This window comes from Papilio polytes, unplaced genomic scaffold (genome assembly GCF_000836215.1).
Source record: "Papilio polytes unplaced genomic scaffold, Ppol_1.0 DF824047.1, whole genome shotgun sequence".
NCBI lineage: Eukaryota > Metazoa > Arthropoda > Insecta > Lepidoptera > Papilionidae > Papilio > Papilio polytes.
The window spans coordinates 6,734,531-6,744,873 of record NW_013525157.1 but is presented as its reverse complement, the minus strand read 5'-3'; positions in this window follow the sequence as shown (position 1 = coordinate 6,744,873).

Here is a 10,343-nt window from a genome sequence, read left to right as displayed (position 1 = left end):
GTAAACTGTCACTGAAACAAATTGGCTGCAATTTCCTAATTTGTATGCAAACCAAATCCACGCGGTAGTTAAGACTAACACTTTTATACTAAAAGTTAATTGAGCAAATTTTTATGCGACGATCATCAAATAAAAACACCTAAACGTAATGTTTGCTTGAATACATTGAAGTTAAAACATTTACATATTTTTGATACTATCAGCTGATGGACATCTTCCAGAACCTGTACCCATACTTGTTACTTCGCTAAGTTTGCGTGCGTGATCATAAATTTTATGTAAATAAAAAAATTACGCAACAAATTGCGTCTCGTTTGTCTTTTTAATGTAATTTATTGCGCGGTGTAACGACCGGTCGATGTTAATTCTATTTACACTTTCTCAGTAACATTCTTATCTTATATCTACGTAATGGTAAGTGTGGCTAAACCGCTAATTGTTTTTGTTTGGTATCGTACAAATTGCCGTATCCGTTGCGTGAAGCGCACGCAGGCTGGCTTTCATCGATTGCGATTGCTCTGATTTATATTTCATTTCTTTATACGATTTATTACTTTCCCAAGGTAATGTCGCGTACAGAAGTACTTATATTTTTAATGTAAAAGTCTGTATACTAACTGACACATTAAGACTATAAATAGTCGCAAAACGACACTCCAAGTTTAGTAATGGAATTTGGAACATATTTAGTGACCAATTAAAGAATCCTAGGACGGAAATAAAAATGCACAATTAAATAGTATACATTAGACGCAATTATTACAATATATAAGCCCAATTTGATTATAAGACTATTGAAGAAAACAAAAAAAAGTAAAAAATCATTATCAGTGGAGTTTTATTTGATTAGCGAAAAAATTGTTCTTAAATTTCGGATGCGAATACAATTTAATTTTAAGAATAAAAACTTTTTGAACGCAGTTTTTAACTGCACCGCTGTAGAGAGACAATGCACTGAGAGTCATTGGTAACATGCAGATAACATTTTGTTTATATTAGCCCGGAGCTTGGATTGAGCCGTACTACAATATGAATCTAGATAAAGGATATTGTTCCCGCCTCTCGATAGCGCCTCATGGCATTGTTTAAACACGGCTTAAATGTACACAAGCAAATATACAACTGGCATAGTGTTTGGAACAAAGGCCGCTTAAAATTCACCATTTGTGGATTTTTATAGCGTGTCCTTAACACGATTTCTGCCTTGAATAAAATATGTATCAATCAATCAAAATGCAAACAAAAGGGCAACCTTGGAAGCGCCACCTGCATTTATTAAAAACAAAAACATACGTAGGATACGAAGTAAAGTACAAAAATCACGCATTCGCTGTTTTACCATCTTAAGGTGAATCATAAAATGTTTTTTATTTTTACCTTATTTTACAAATTTTAAATCGACGTCTTTAAATACCTAATGATACAATAAACTTAAACAGAATGCAAAGTAAGGGATGGTAACAGACATATCGTCTGCGTAACGGCCCACGCTATTTGAATACCAGACATACTCATTATGTAGATTGCTGTGTTTACAGCAATATTAAGACTTAAATGATCTACCTACTTTACAAAGACAACAAAAGTGAGCAAGTGAGCCCACTGGAGCCCTAATTGTAGCCCACTTTCCTTCCCCATTTCATACAAGGTATTGATAGTAGGGAATGTGGAATTAGTGGACGCATTAGAAGGAGAATATCCTTTTTCTCTGCGTCACCTCCTCCGTCGATTGAAGATGGCCGTGTCTGCAAATAAGTCTATAATCTGCAATTGCTTTGCTTCTTCGGCAAATCCAAGTGACTACTTATTTGCTCATTTGCCACCTTATAAAAAGTAAAAAAGCACAATTTACCATAGAAAATTAAAATAAATAACGAAAGTTAAACTGCTATTAAACATATTCAATAAATTACAAAGAAGAAAATAAAACATTTAAAACAATCAGTAGTTACAGGCATGCTCAGTTGTGTCCGCGCTTAACCGCGTCAGCCGAGATCCCTATCAAATCTACTACTTTAACCTTAACAATGTTACTTCGGACATTGTTAACAAATTAAATTGTGTAAGTATCATCTTTATACCTATAGAAATAAGATCTAATTTCTCACAACGCTTAATATTTTTTAAATAAACTAATAGCATCAGTATAGTTGTTTATATACATGTTGATACTTTTGTCGTCTTATCAGCATTGGATCTGCCGCTCAGTTTTACGATAATCGCATCAAGTGTATTAAAATGCTAAAAATGTTTATGTTTATTAAATTTCTTATTAATACTTTGAATTTTTTTTAGTATTTACTATAATCAAAGAATTCCTCTAGCTTTACATGAAATTACCATTAAAATATAACGTAGCATGGCATTTAAATAAAAGTATTTAAATGCTATGCTATGAGCTAGATCAGAGTAGGTTTAATTAAGTAATAACTAACAGTGTACTGAACTTGCGCTCGTGGGTTCGAATCCAACCAGATCAATGCAATCGCTTTTACTGTTCTACTCTCGTGTGAATATAGCATAAGCCTATATAATGTTTTGCTCTCGCATAAACACGACCATAAGAGCGACCGGCCGTCGCTCGTCAATTTATACTTGAAATTAACCTGTCGCATGCACTTACGGTATGCAAGTAGACGTCTCTCAAACGAATCGGTGCAATTTTCAGTTACCGGGAGGCATCATTAACGTATTAATTGTAAAGACGAAGATCGCTTCTTTTTCATTTATTTGCTTGTAGAAATTATCTGTCAAATTTTCTTAATTTCTTTCATGTACTGTCTTATTAAGGTTAACGTTAAGACAGTGATTTTATCATCATCTTCTCCCCATCCTCATTCTACTCCCGTTATGTTTGCGTACCAGGATCTCCTCCTACAAGTTTATCTATCTTTCATCATCTGTCTTCATTCCCTTCTTAATCAAGTCACCTTTCGCGCAATGCATCTTTCTTCACATTAGTTTGTCTTGATTAAATAAAAATTATTTCATGTACTTAAATAAGTTTTCTTTGTGTTACTATTTAAGGTCAAGAATTGAATCAGAAGCCGTTTGGCTAATTGACGTATATCAAAAATACCTGTGTAATAATTAATTGACCGTCTATAGCTTCTAAAAATCATGACGAGAAGCAAGGGAGGCCCGCGAAGTACTGGCAGATGGACTGTGACACCTGCCCTTTAGCAGTTTACATCTCTTTCTGTATTATCAACTATATATATTTGCTTCTCTTTCTTGTAGCTACTTTAATAAATGGCTAATAACCTTCGTTTGTAATAAACAAGGAAATTGCGTAAATGAAAATAGATATAAATTTAATTGATTTCTATTTTTAACCTTCAAGAAATTCAATTTTGCAATAAAATTATAATCGAATTATCGAATTTTATTCATAAATCAGGACACATGGCGATATTAAAAACAAATGTTTTGCTTGAAGGAAAAGTAGGCTTAAGCTATTGCTACATATTATCATCAAGATAGGGGAGGAGGTGTCGAAAAGTTGCAAAGAAGAGTAAGATAATTGTACTACCCCTTAGTTATGTATCTATTCTTATTATTAACTAAAAGTAACCAATATTCTTTGCAATCAGACAAAAGTTTACAATTTATAAATATGTATTAAACATATTTTATAAATGTTAAGTGATCAAAATATCAAAAAGAACCTTGTTATACAACTAACTCGTAAATAAGACGAACCAGTAATCTAAATTGTAAAATATAGTAACTATATTTTATAGCGCGTGTGATTACAGCATTTGCTAGCAAACGAAGCCAGTCAGTCTGCTCGTTCCGAAGAATTCCGTTACCCACTTAATACAGATGCATTCTATTTTAATTACCGAATGCTAAAGTATTGGACATAAATTTACCACAAACCTGGTTCTCGTACATCACGTCACATCACAAATTTCATTTTATTATCATACTAATTATGCCTTAACCATAATTTAAATGGTAATTCAGAATCTGAGAAACGGCTCTACATTTACCGCGAACGCAGGCTTTAAAGAGAGGCCAGACGCATTACAAAACTGAATTAATTGGATCTATATTCATCGGGATTCAAGTTTAATGCCCTTTAATTATAAATAACAAGACTTTTACAAAGAATCTTCAGTACCAATAAACTAATTTATGAATTTACAAAAAAGTAACTTAATTGACGTTAACAGATTACTACAAACTTATATGTAAGTACTTATGTAATCTGTTAAAATGTTATTATACGAGCTAAAATGTTCATAAACACAATAATCAAAGAACAAAATATAATATTTATCGAAGATAAGGTAGCACTTATAAAAAAAATTGACAATCGCGGCTCCACAGTTTCTTGTTCCGCCTCCACAGTTTTCAGTGAGCCGACGACTTGGGCAGGTGCTGTCCGGCGCACACTTCTTTCATTAAAATTAATACCAATGTCGCGTGTGCACATTCTTACTCGATAACGCCTCACTGTAATTAAGGCACGGTTTAAAACGAGCAAACTCGTCCGACGTACGACCGCGGTCGGGCGCGCGCCGGCCACGCGCCGCTGTTCCTCGAGACCTCGACAAACATAAGAGAGTTATGTTCAGCCTCATTTCTTGCATATCGTATCTGATTATATGACACAAAATATCGACTTTATTTATTGGCAATCAACGCACCAAATTTATATATGTCCGACGCTATCGTCGATCTCTTTTAAAGTTTAATATCGCCGTCATCGTATCAATAAAACGCAAAAAACAACATAATCTGTATACTTATAAAAAACAATACTAATTATCTATTTAAGCTATCTTATCGTTGTTGCTAACGAGATGTTGTAAAACCATAAACGAATAAATCGACTCTTGTTTGTCTGCGAGCGGCTTGAGATTTCTTGAATAGACGTATTTATTGACTTAACGACGTGTGACAGCATTGTGGGAGCCTTTGTGAGTTATGATATAGTAAATACGACAGGTTTCCTCATTATGAGAGTACAACATAGCAATCAATATTGATTTTAATGAAGTATCAATTTTTATAGAGTAAAAATAATAGACTAGTAAAACATCATAAAGTAAACTAAAACTACATGACAATAGAATGCAGATAAATGCTGTTTTTATTCAAATATAGATCCAATTCAAATTACTGAGGAATTTAAAACTAGATTTGCTTATTTGTCTTATTTACGACTTGATTGAACGAGTCTAAAGAAAGAAAGACGACTTTTTGACTATGTTGAATATTGTATGATGCACTTTTCGTGCTAAAAGTATTGCGCTGTAGTGAAAACTCTAGTCATTGCAAATTTTGACATGTGGTTACTTGCGACTTTTTTGATTGTCCTGCTTCCTTTTTTCACGCTTAACAAGTATTTATTATTATACATTGTTTTGGTTCACACTGCATTGTGGGCGGTATCTAAAAATTCAAATATCGATCTTCCGTTTCGATTTGAATACTAAATTGTTTCTCAGAGTAACAAATCTCGTTCGAAATCCGTGTCGAAGTGACGGCGGTAGCCACACACGTCCACATCTAAATGTCCAAAACCACTCAAAGCGATGTTAGTCTGAACTGTCCAAAGATACGATGCCCTGATTGAATGTAAAACACATGTTTACATGACAAGCCATTTGCATTTTATTTGTGTTGGAAAAGACGTGTGAAATTTGACCAAGTGTTTGAAGATCGAATCTTTTTTTCTCATTGGCATATCAAAAGCAATCCGCAACTCATTCTCGTATCCGTGGATTTTAGATGTTGAGGTTTCATTGTGTAAGGCGGTAAAGCTTAGGTGAAATGTGAAACATTCTTTCTATTAATGTTTAAACATCACCCTTTGACGCCGCTATGAATAGGAGTCACTCAACATATCGTTAATCAATCGATATTGGATACGAATCAGGTAGTGGTATTGTGTGAATATCGTCGGCAACCTTTAACATTAATGATTTATAGACCAACGTAATTTTTAAATACGAAATTAATGAGGGGGTTGAATTTCAATATGACAAGAAACTGGTAGTAAACGAGCTACTGACGAACAGCCTCTACTTAATAATGTGTTTGTTCACTTTTCGGTAGATAAAACATTTATCCTGCCAGTCATGGAAGAGAAGAATCACATTATGTAAGAAGCACACATAGTTTAAAAGTTATCGAATCAAAAATTAAGCAACTGTATGAATTTTCATAATGCAGTAGAACCTCGATAAGTTAAAGTCCAAGGGAAACACAAAATGTTTTAAGTTATCAAGGGTCTATGTTGTAGAGTTTTTGGGCTCTGATAGGAAGGGAACACATTATTTTTTGAAGATATAGAGATTTTTAAGTTATCGAGGTCCTACTGTATCAGGATAAAAAAAATACAGCCGATCTTACTCCTATGTTTTCGTTTTTTTTAAAACATCCTAATGCCCAAAATAACATTCGTATAATAACACAATAATATTATTGATTAATAACTGAAAAACAAACACGTTAATTTCAAAAACATTGTAATTTGCTCTCACACCAGTGATGCGTAAATAAAAGTGTACACAGATGACATTATTCCCATAATCATCGTAAAACTCACCCCGAATCCCACGTCACGGGCATCTCTGTCATTTGTAACGTAATTGTTTTATATGCAGCGGGTAATTGTCCGAACAACTATGAATGTCATGCAATTTCCGTTATAACAAGACACGTTCACACACATCACTAGCTAGTTTTCAAAGTTAAAACTGACGCCAGTTTTAAGTTTGATTCTTGTCTAGTACTTACAAGTAACACTAACAATTAAAAAATGTTAATGTGCAATCAGATTTTTGTTATCTTTCAAACAATAAAAATAATAATTTATCACCCTCTTATATTTGGAAGATAATTAAAATTTTAAAAAGTTACGATTGATTTTGAAAAAAACATCCACATACTTTTAAAGCTTTTTGCATTACCATATGATTAAACAAATTCTCGCTCTTGTCAATAATTTTATTTTTATTGCCACCGTATATTACCTCTTAAGTCGTTACAAAGGTATTAAGTAAAACAAGCAAGATACATGGAGCGACTCAAAAGACAAGGGATCAGTTAGCGAGTTTCAATTAAAAAGGGGTACAGATGTGTTTGACTGGATTTGGAATCTTTTTTGAAAATATCACCTTTACGCATCAGCTGTTTGTATAATGTGCAAATAACGGTAAACAGGTGTGGTGGATATTAAGTAGTCGATTTACAGTTTGATAACGAAAACTTATTTTATCTTAATTGCTCTACGGGAGGCGGAATAAATGACGTTTGTTATGACACACGAAAATTATTGCATCAAACACCCTTCGGATGATGGAGACATCTATAATGGTTTCGTAACAACCACATAATAAATATTGCTACTGTTTTCTATTTTCTTTCGACACTGTCACAACATACGAAAACATCGACTGACTCGTCCAAAACATAGTTGAAATAATTGAAGAGAATTGAATTAATTTAAACTCTATGTGCACTCCGATAAGTTTTGATGCCATCAAAAATTTAGAGTTGACAGAAAACACATTTAATATAAATAAAAGAATTATCGACACGTCATTATTAACATGTTAAGAATAGCTTATAAGATATATTCCATGATCACGCCATTGTACTAGAGAAGTTTTAACAAGCGTATTAAAACACGTGGGTGGTAACTAAGCGATAGATCCCAAACACAATGACCATTTCAAATGATCTTATTGGATTTGAACACCATGAATAATGTAATTTGTATTGAACTAATCACGCATTAGTGGATGAAATATGTTTCAGAGTTATTTGTGTTATTAATCGCCTGTCGTCGAAGTTTATTTATTCCTTTTATCACGCGATCTAATCTTCCAAGTGGTACTTGGGAAATCGTCTAGTTGCCTCCCGTATATCTTTACGTGTAACATTTATTTACTGATAAAGCACTTGTGAGGCTTCAGTTTTATGAGTAACATGGAAACTACTAACAAAAATCTTTAGAGATCAAGATATACACGAATTTCTTGTTTAATTTTTAGATTCTAATTTTGCGAATGGCTGAGCGAAATTTAACTACATTCGTAATATTAAAAAATATATATAGGTTTATTTATTTATTAACTTTAATGTTAATTCAACACGCTATTTAATTTTGACCTCAGAACATAACTGTAACAATACTAAGAAGGGGTGAAACACCCTTCGTGTATTGATCTAATATCCTTACTCATCCATCCCTAATGGAACAATGAGCTGATCCATTGATTACACGTAATCATTTAAAAAGCAAAAAAATTATTTACGGAACCCATTAACACTTCCCCGCAGGTCATATCCGGTACAAAATCACGGGGTTCAACCCCATGATGACTCGTACTTGTTATCGTGACCAATTTAAATCCAATATGCGATAAAAAAGTAAAGTAGCCGACAATAAATATTACTTTAAAAACTGTAGAACTCAAATATTTAAAAACAAAATTTTATGACAGAAGGATAACTCTTTAAGAGCGGACCACAACTGTTGTTCGATTATCGATTGTCGATTGTTTCTCAGCCCATTCCTATTTAGGTGCACAACTAAAAATCGACTAATGTGCGTACCTCCATATAAACTCATAGTAAACACAGCCGACTAAACAATTCTGCGACCGTTTAGTCAAAGGAGTGCATGCGCACTAAAAGACATAATTTTATTTACATCTGTAATCTAACCAAGTAAGAATATATATGAAATATTAAAATATATCATTACCAAAACGATTTCCTAATCTAATAGCCAACATTCCACCTGCTGTGTTAAAATACGTTCATTTACATAATATTTCTTTGTTAATTAATAAATGTAGTACAAATTAGTAAAGATGACACGCAAGCTATTCTCAAGGGTATGTAGAGATTGTATATTAACTTTAACGTGTTGCGTGTCTTTGAAAGTTCACATATTTACTTGTTTTTAATATTATTTTCCTATATGATATGTAATTTCGGTATAATTTTACGATGATTAAATTAACAGTCTTTTTTTATATTTAGACTAGCTGTTCCCATGCGACTTCATCCGCATTAAATTATAAAAATTTCATTTTATTGTTCACATTTATCTAATTATTAAATGCAAATGTCAAAATGACATGACATGATGTCAAACCATGGCAACCTTGCTTCCTTGATGTTGGCAACAACTTATGGTCTCTTTCTCACAGTAGGGTTTTTATCCAAAATATTTACCCCTAAGTTTAAAAAAAAGAGTTATTCGAAAATATGCTGTGATTACTGACATCTTAGGCAACAAAGAAGTGTGTGTTTATGCATTATTATATTAATATAGATTAATCAACTTGAAAAATTAAATTAAGGTATCTAAGCAAATGCCATTGTTTAAATTTAATATCGAGGTAACTACAGATTGCTTTACATTTGTAATTTTCGAAGTTATATTAAAGTTTTCTATTTATAATAAACAGAAGCCCAACTAGTTCGTAAACTAAATGAGTACCTATGGAATTCCGTTACGCCCAATAAAGTGCTTATCGGAATGAATCAATGCCCAATCCCGTTACTAAGTGCCCGCTAATGAAAACAACTACCGTTTCATTTAAATTAGTTGAGCCGAACGAATTGCATGGGGTTATTAAATTAGTGCAATCATATCGACAGAGGCCGCAACAAACTTTTGATCTAACTGCAGCAATAAAAAATAATCGTTATCACAATGAGGTGTTATTCACAACTTATTTGTTACGGTTCTGATTGAAAAATTGCTTTTTTTTACATAGAAATTATTACACATTCCAGAATTATCGATTCAACTGCACCTTTAACACTAAATCCTCCTATATTATACATTCAAAATATTTTCTCACATACATTACATACGAAACATTAATATGAAGATTTTAAATTAACTAATTGCCGTATGAAATATATTCGACGTTCCAAGATGTTCGAGTAGCCGATGCTCTTTATGGAAATTAAAAAAAAATGCAAAGTCGTAATGAATGCATTTTATTGGATTTTTATACAAAATGTAGTGTGATAATATGATATCTTTGACTTAGGTATGCTACTGGCGCAACAACTTTGTTGCGTGTGTTGTTTTGTATTTAAAATGTTGACAACATTATCATTTTTGTTGTTTTGTAGTTTACATACTAAGTATTATTTGCATGTTAAATATGGAAAAAGGCGCACGTTTGCATTGCTCATAATTTAAACGAAACAAAGTTCAAATTCTATATCTCCAACTAGAAAATTTATTCGGCTATAAAGAAAAAATATTTCAAGAACATTGTTTATGTATTCAGTGGTCAGTGTAGAAAAAACTGGGCACGCGTTAGCCGTCCCTCCCCGCGCGCCACCACGCTCTC